The 8957-nt window shown below is 45.0% G+C and overlaps 1 pseudogene; it reads right to left on the reverse strand.

The window, feature by feature from the left end:
- The window catches only part of LOC121040900 (mitochondrial-processing peptidase subunit beta-like), a 43198-nt pseudogene extending 36831 nt beyond the window's left edge, over nt 1-6367 (reverse strand).
- Nucleotides 6368-8957: the final 2590 nt, after the last annotated feature.

The raw sequence follows: 8957 nt of genomic DNA on the forward strand, positions 1-8957 counted from the left end.
TTAGTCTTTAAAAAAACTTTTTGCAATGTCCTTCTTGATCCCTTTTCATCACAGTCAAGTGAAAACCTTGTCACAGATCAGGACTGGTTCTGACACCAATGTCTGGAAACCATATAGAATTGACCTGCTTGCCGAAAATATTATCAGGAATAAAACATGTTCTCCTTTTTTATTTTCTGCCTGGTGTCTTGCATTTATTCTCTGCCTGGTTGGCTTCTTGTTCGCAGCATTAAACAAATTTCCCATCCCTTTTACATACAATGAGATCTACACTCCTCTCCCCTATAATTTACCTGTTTGCCTAAAATACTTGCAGCTGTAATTATCTTCTTTGTTCTTCTTTTCCTTGTGCTATCAGATTCTTGCTGCTTTATGAGAATGGCTTTAAGAGGTTAGGTCTCCCCCTTAGCTTTGTCATCTTTGAGACTTACTGCTAACATCTGGTGTTCTCATAATTTGTTTAATTCAAGGAGCTTAACGTGCTTTGCATAGTATCCCCTAATCCTCTCATGTAGCATTTTTCTCCTTAGCAGAGTGGGAGGCAGGCATTCTGTATCACCCAGCCTCGGTGATTTGAGTGTTGAAGTTTTTCTAACCACTTTTCCCAAGTTGCAAGCTTCTCCCCAGAGACTATGAAGTTGAGTGATTGGTCAGAGTTGCCTGAAGGACCTTTAAATATGAACTCTTGGGCTTTATTATACAGAGGCATTGCTACCTTTACAGAACAGCTGGGCTGGAAGGGCCTGGGAGAATTTTTCCCCGCTAGGGGTCCACCTCAGTATGCAAGGAAAATGTGACCACAGGAAAACATTTACTGTTAGTATAAGGTACGATTTATTGTTCATTGTAGGGAAAGGATACCAGAAAGCTATTATTTCTTCCTATAAAATCAGTTTCATAATGGCTGTTCTCAGAGTGTGTTTTGTTTTGTTTTGTTTTGTTTTGTTTTTCCTGGAAAGAGTGAACCTTCCGTGGCTGGCTCTTTCCCTGAGATGTGACAGCAAACTATGCTAAGAACGCCACCTAGCGTTTAACTTTGAAGTTAACTGCTATGTGGGAAGAGACCACGAATTTTTTGTTTTGCCCGTAGGCTGAGAGGAGAGTATGTTTTGTGTGCTCAGCTGCGCTGATTTTTCCTTTTGATCCTCACCTTGAAACTGAATTTGCTCATGACCTGGGATTTTGCTTACCCATATTGTGTATGCTTTTATTGTCCAGGTGGGTGCATGAATACATGATTTGCTTTCATTGGTTTCAATTGAGGATTGACTGATTTTAAAGTGTGGGTAAAATGCTCCTGATGGCTGATCCTTGAGGACTCATTTACTTCGCCACTTCCAAGAAGCCTTCCACGATCTTTCCTCCAATTCTATTCTCTGCTGGGTGGTCGCACCGTCTTTGCCTTTTTAGGATGGTGCGGGTATATCACAGCTCTTGTCATTCAGGATTACAATGGGCTACTCACCTGTTTCTCATCCAGTAGATGCAAGTTCCTCTAGGACAAAAACTGGGTCTCATAGTACGTTGTATACCCTGAACCTAGCACATGGGGGCGTTCGATCAATATTTGCCCAATGAAATGAATAAATGAGTTAAAACAGTTTTCTAAATAAAATGAAAGGGCGAGCCTAATCTTTTTCCTTGAAACTCTCAGCTTTCTTCTGTGCTCAGTAAAATATCCTGTCTTGAAATGGCTGTGTTTAGCAAAACTAACCACCCTATGTAAGATCTGACAGCATAATAAAAATCCTGATTTGAAGGCAAAACCTTGAATTAAAGGCGAATGCAATTCTGATGACAATTAGGATACGTTTGCCTTCCAAAATGAGATTCCTGGCTTGCTCTAGTAGCATTTAAAGGTGCGACATGACTTTCCCCCTTATACCAAGGTCCTGATCAGCCCTGACTTGTTTAAAAATGTGCATTTGTTCGTTTGAAGCAGGGATCAGAGCCTGAATGAGAAGAGAGTAGAAGAAATGGGGGAGGCTGGCACAGGAGGAGATCTCTAAGCAATGTCCAGGTCTCCTTCGTGGAGACCCGCTGCTGATCCGGTATGAGTTCCTACATCATTCTCCCAAATTAAGAAATTCAATCCTCCTGTTTCTTAGGAGAGATGCTCCTGTGCTAAGCTTAAGGTAGTTAATCCCATGTGTGATACTGGGTAAAATGTCCCGATCCTGAGGAGCAAGGGTCCTGGGGCCTCCAATCTACGATTTGGGGTACACAGTTGAGTAAAACCACATACTCGGATTCATTAATGGAAGACTATATCTCCCCATCCTTCTTGCAAGGGAGAGGTAGTTTAGAATATGAGATTTTGAGTCACATTCCCTGGGGCTCAAAACCTGGATCTCTTGTATATTTGCTCTATGATTTGATAAGTCGTTTAAATTGCGAAGCCTGTTCCTTCGTCTGTCAGATGGGGTGTATACACACAGTACCAACCCATAGGGTAGCTGTAAGGATTAAGTGAGGTTTACTGCATATCACATACTTAGCAGAACGTCTGGCCTATGAGTAAGTGCTTAATACAAATGTGAATCCCAACAAGGACCTGCCATGGGCAGTTCTGTTCCCAAATCCTCCACCGTGTACACAAGACAGCCAGTTGATCCCTCAGGATCTGTGGACATGTGGCTACTAGGAAAATGGCTCCCAAAGGCCTACTCTCCTGGTTCTTGCTCTGCCAGACGGCACCACCACTGCGCATGTCACGGCCTCTCAAGCCTCTGCCTAGCTGTTCGATTTGCCTCAGGCAAAGCCTCTCTTCCTCTCCACCCCTGGTTTCTTATTCTTCAAGAGCCCAAGTCACGTGACGCTTCCTTTCTGTAGCCTTATGTTGGCACCCAAGAACGACAGGTGAGTCCTTCCCAGAATACACTCGGCATGCTTTATCCAAGTTAAGAAGGTAACAAGGCTTTTCTCTGTCTCCGCTGCCAGTCTGTGACCATGTCTCTTCTTTATCTCCCAGTACTTACTTTGCGCTTGGCATCTAGTAGGCCACCTGCAAGAACAGAGTGTTCAGTGTTGTGAACATTTATTCCACCTCTCAGCTTCCACTGCTCCGTTTTAGTCAAATCCCTAAGAAGAACAATGCAAAGGGAATGGAGTGCAGGGAGCAATGGCCTTTCAACATAGTCTAGGAACGTAAGTGAGCAGCAGAGAGGTGTTAACTGGTAAGTCATCAACACAAATGGCCCTGGAAGAGAGACATGAGGGAAGTTCTCCGGAGACACTCCACACAGCCAATACGGAGCTGTGGTTGGGATGAGTTTAGCCAAGTACTTTGTCCTCTGACACAGACAGCTCTCTCTTTCTCTCAAAGAGTGGTCCACAGGGAGGCATGCTCCGGATTTTAGATGCTTGGAGCTTTGAAACAACTACTGGTAATTTTTACCTTTCAAGTCCCCTGCCACTATTGTGTTAAAAGAGTCAAAGAGGATACATGAAGTTCAAAGGAATGTCAAGATGGGGCAGAGCTATAGCACACACACCGCCATCGCAAAGAATGTATCCTTGGAGCTGCGGAGGTCAATCTGGGAGTAGGTTGACTCCAGTGGAGGAGTCAACTGTTTCATTTAAGAATAGATTTACCTATGGGTGCCTAGGAGTCTGGGGGGAGGTCCTAATTGAGATCTTTTTCTGCTCTGGAGGTTACACACCATGGGGATGGTCTCCCAATAGGAGAAGCCTCTCCTTTTCTAGTGCCAAATTCAAATAAGAGATAATTTTTGGCGTGAGACTCTCCAGTACCAGAGGTAATAGATACTGACTGGGTGGGGTCCTAAACCGTCAGGGGATGTAAGGTAGAGGTCAAGGCCAAACTTCCACTGGGGAGTACGATAAAGAGAGGCCATTGCCTCACTTCTCTCCCTCTGGGAGATGAGAGGGTGAGCATGAATGATACCCATCCCTAAAGTCCAGAGAAGGCAACCCCTGAAATTACTTACCAAATTGTGGGTTCTGTGAAGAGGGAAGATGCTCCTTGCCCTGGTTAGCGGCCACCCACATGAACCTCACCTGACCTGAGCAGGGCAAAGCCAGATGGGGAAGAAGGGTCAAAGAACACCATTTTGGGTGCTGGTTTCTGAGAGTCCCAAAAGGTGTACTGAGTTTGTACCCTTGATTAGGGCTGCAGGTAGTAGGTGAGCTTGGGGGGGCACAGGCTTGCCAGGAGCTGCCAGAGGGACCACCAAAGAGGCTTGTTCTATCAAGGGAATGGGAATGGGGGGCCAGCATTTGTGGATCGGAAGCTGATGTTGTCAAATGTCTCTCTTTTTTAAAATGCTTATTTAGGGGCGCCTGGGTGGCGCAGTCGGTTAAGCGTCCGACTTCAGCCAGGTCACGATCTCGCGGTCCGGGAGTTCGAGCCCCGCGTCAGGCTCTGGGCTGATGGCTCAGAGCCTGGAGCCTGTTTCCGATTCTGTGTCTCCCTCTCTCTCTGCCCCTCGCCCATTCATGCTCTGTCTCTCTCTGTCCCAAAAATAAATAAACGTTGAAAAAAAAAATTAAAAAAATAAATAAATAAAATGCTTATTTATCTGTTTTTGAGAAAGAGAGAGACAGCGTGCACAAGCAGGGCAGGGGCAGAGAGAAAGGGAGAGAGGGAATCCCAAGGAGGCTCTGCGCTGTCAGCACAGGGCTCAACCTCACGAACCTGCGAACTGTGAGGTCGTGACCCGAGCCGAAATCAAGAGTCAGATGCCTAACCGACTGGGGCACCCAGGCGCCCCAATATTGCAAATTTAAAATACACAGGATTGAGTCTTGGTAGCCAGAATGACACTGTTTGAATTACCAAAAGGAAATAAAAAGTTTACAGAATTGGATGGAGATGCCTTAAAGGGAGTCACCACCCAGTGGGAAGTGGGGCCTTGACAGAAGACAGTGAGAGCAGCTAACTGGGAGAAACCTCACTTTTCACTTAGATGCTAATGAGTTAGACTCCTCGCTCTGCTGGCTGTATGTGTATCTATGTACGTATGCATATATGTGTGTATATAGTTGTACTCTACTTTTTTGAAAAAAATATTTAAGGCCACCAACTTTAAAGGATGATTGTATGTCAACTGTGAGCATCTGTGACCAGTACCCTGACCAATCTTGAGTTAAGAACTTCCTTAGAAGGGCGCCTGGGTGGCTCAGTCGGTTAAGTGGCCGACTTCGGCTCAGGTCACGATCTCGCGGTCCGTGAGTTCGAGCCCCACGTCGGGCTCTGTGCTGACAGCTCAGAGCCTGGAGCCTGTTTCCGATTCTGTGTCTCCCTCTCTCTGACCCTCCCCCGTTCATGCTCTCTCTCTGTCTCAAAAATAAATAAACGTTAAAAAAAAATTAAAAAAAAAAAAAGAACTTCCTTAGAGAGTGAACGTCGTCCATTAAATTTGAACATTAGCCAGCTCATTGCTTTAGCCAAAGGGGCATAACAAACATCTCATTGATAAGAGTAACGACAGGGGTATGTTGACAACCTAAGTGTTAATCGTTTTCTTTGTAAGTAGGCTACTGTTAATGAATTCGCATTTTGTACCAGTAATGAAATGTCCACAGAAACGCTTCCCCAGATGTGGCCTTTCTGACCCTCTCCTAGATGTGATCACTGACTTCAGGGTGGTTTGGGGAGGTGTCGGCTTCCCCTGGGTGATGCCTCATTAGGTTGGCAGTAGCATCACAGGTCCTCTGGAGCCTCCCCTTGAAGCTAATGGAAGAAACCAATATAGAGGAGGTAACTTAAATTCTTTTTATAATTTTGAAATAAATTTAAATTTCTAGAGAGACAACAATACAGACTATTCCCATATACCCTTCCCCTAGCTTCCTCTAAAGTTAACCTCTAACATCCATAGCACATTTTGTCAAAACTAAGAAATTAACATGGGTACAATCCTATTGACTAAATTAAGACTTTACCCAGTGTCTCTGCTATTGCCCCTTTCTGTTCCAGGATTCAATCCAGGCTCCCAAACTGCATTCTGTTGCTTTGTTCCCATAGTCTTGCGGGACAGAACTTCTAAGATGAGGAATCGTTTCCCAAGTCCAGCTTCCCGGCTGCTGGACTTGTCGCCCAAAGTAAAGGACAGAGGCCAAGATGGCACAGCACACAGCCCTTTCCCTTTCTTGGAGGGTCGTCAGTCAGCCGGAAGTTCCCAGCACCACCCATCCGAGTTTCCTGTACCCTTCTCCATCTTATGAAGTCAGCAAAGAGAGATCGGTGTGGTTCTCACAGCTTTATTTGGAATTACCTGGCTAGAGTAGCTAAGTGCCAAGATTCTACCTCTGTTAGGTCTGGGATACTCCCAAGCGCCCGAGAAACAATATGGCGGCAGCTGGCTTTCCCGTTTGGTCGTGCCGTCTCCCTTTCCTTTCCCATCTCTTTCCTCCCAGCTCGTGCTCCCCTGGGCAGGCATTTACCTCCCTGCTTTTAAATCTACTTCCCTTTTTTTCCCCCTGTATGTTCTGCATTCAAGGAGCTAGTCCCTGAGAGCTACGTGTCCCAGGCTCCCTTGCCAACTGGAATAGGATTAGGTTCGGCCAAAGGGAGATACTGTCAGATTGGGGAGCAGTGGGAAGGGAGATTTCCCCTCCTTCCTCTCTGTCAGGGTGAGGGGCAGTTCTAGGAGTGACCAGGCAGCCCCACATGGGCCCTTCTCCTGCTGGGGCCCCTGGGACTGACTCTGGCAATGCTCCATCTACCCTTGATCCCTCCAGAAGGCAGGGGTGTAGCTACTCTCTGCTGTTGCTAATCCCTGGGTTGCTTCAATGCCCCCCCTGTATGGATTTTTACCTTTTCTTTCTTTCTTTCTTTCTTTCTTTCTTTCTTTCTTTCTTTCTTTTTTAAAATTATTTATTTATTTATTGAGAGAGAGAGAGAGAGAACATGAGCAGGGGAGGGACAGAGAGAGAGGGAGACAATCTGAAGTGGGCTCCAGGCTGTGAGAGGTCAGCCCAGAGCCCTACGTGGGGCTCGAACTCACCAACTGTGCTATCATGACCTGAAGTCAGACGTTTAACCTACTGAGCCATCCAGGCCCCCCCCCCCCCCTTTTTATGTTTTCCAGTGCCTATGTAACTAGTTTTTGATAGTAAATTCCCTCTATGGAACTACCTGGAATAGGTTCTGTTTTCCTGACCAAGCTCTAATTGGCACATACACTCCAGTCATGGCTTCCCCACGCCTCCTAGGGGCTAACAGGAGGACTCAGGGGATTCCCAGCAGACTTAGTCTCACTTGAACTGCTCAAGGGATTTGTCATTGCAGGTGGCAAAGGGGATCTAGGCTCAGTGCCATAAATGTGGATAGAAAGTTCTATTTTATTCCTCTTAGACTTTTGTCAACAACCCTTAATGTGATGTGGAGACAAACATTGGTCTGTATCAGATTAAACCAAGAAGTTATTTCATCCAAGTATTTTTGAGCTACAAAAATGGCAATTTCACATGGCTCTCCTTAAGAGAAAATGAAGCAGTGGGAAAAGACAAGTAAATGTGTCCACGACGACTCACAGACAATAATAAAGCTAATATTCACAGTAAAACCTCAGATTGCGAGTAACTTGTTCCGCAAGTGTTCCGCAAGACTCGCAAACAGCTCTAATAAATTGAAACTTGATAAATGAGTGATGTCTTGCAATACGAATAGTACGTGATGCCGAATGTCACATGATCACAACTGAGCCAATGGGTTCTTCTCTCTTTCCCTGTGGGATTGTGGGTGATCGTCTCCCATGCTTGGATGCTTGGTCGCAAGCCACAGTGTTTGACAGAAATCAGTGATGTTTCAGAACATTGGAAGGTGCCCACAACAGCACTAGTATATTTTTTGTCACTTCAAAGCACCTATGGAAGGTCCTTTGCTTTTCCATTCAAGAGTAAGTTTAGGAATGCTTTGCTTCCTTCTAGGTCAGGCTGTCTGCAGATAGACTCTTTTCCTCTGCTGCCTTAGTGTCAGTTACCTTAGACACAGTATATGACAAGAGTTTCTTAATACTGTGCTGCAGTCAACATCTGTGTGAGCACATACAATGGCCCCAACACAGGAAAAGATTCCATTGAGCCAATAGAGAGCAGTGATTCGGTTACTGATAGCGAAAGTTGTCCTACATAATAACCCTCCCCTCTCTTGTCTCGCTCACACCAGCCATGAAGGTTTTCAAAGGTAAGTGTAGGCTAATTTGTTTGCTTCTTAAAATATTTTGTATTTTCTTTATTATTTTGTATTATATTACAGTATTGTAATTATTTTTATATGAATATTTTTGAGTGGTGGAATGAATCATCTGAGTTTCCATGATTTCTTATAGGGAAATTCGCTTTGATATACACGTGCTTTGGATTACAAGCATGTCTCTGGCACGAATTATGCTCGCAAACCAAGGTTTAAGTGTACTGCGTGTTTACCATGGACAAGGCATTGTCGGGCTCTTTAAGCAGTAGTAATGTTGGCAAACTCATCCGTGACTCCTGTTCTAAGTATTTTATGTATCACTTAATCTTCAAAACAACCAAGCAAGGTCAGTAGATTTTATCCCGTTTTATGGATTAGGCACAGTGAGGTTGAGTAACTTGCCCGAGGTCACAGAGTAAGTGGCAGGATCAGGTTTGGAAGCCACGTAGCTTGACCTTGAAGCATGTGCCCTCAACCACTACACTATATACATTGTCTTGAAGTAGATGCTGTAATATTCATTTTACAGATGAGGAAGCTGAGAAACAGAGAGGTTGGGCAACTTGCCCTAAGTCATACAGCTAGGAATGTGCTCAGATGGCATCTGAACCCAACACCATCCAATCGCCATCCTTAAATGCTTTCTCCCTTCCACAGCCCCTCCCTCCGGGTTGTCCTGTGAAGTCTCTACATTGCCCTCCACTGGTTATCTTGTCTTTGCCGACAAAAAATATCAACGTGCATGTTTCCATACATTACACCTGCTCATTCCGCTTGCACATCCTCTTGGTGCATT

Source organism: Herpailurus yagouaroundi, unplaced genomic scaffold, assembly GCF_014898765.1.
Source record: "Herpailurus yagouaroundi ecotype Mexico unplaced genomic scaffold, PumYag 28, whole genome shotgun sequence".
In the NCBI taxonomy this organism is placed as follows: domain Eukaryota; kingdom Metazoa; phylum Chordata; class Mammalia; order Carnivora; family Felidae; genus Herpailurus; species Herpailurus yagouaroundi.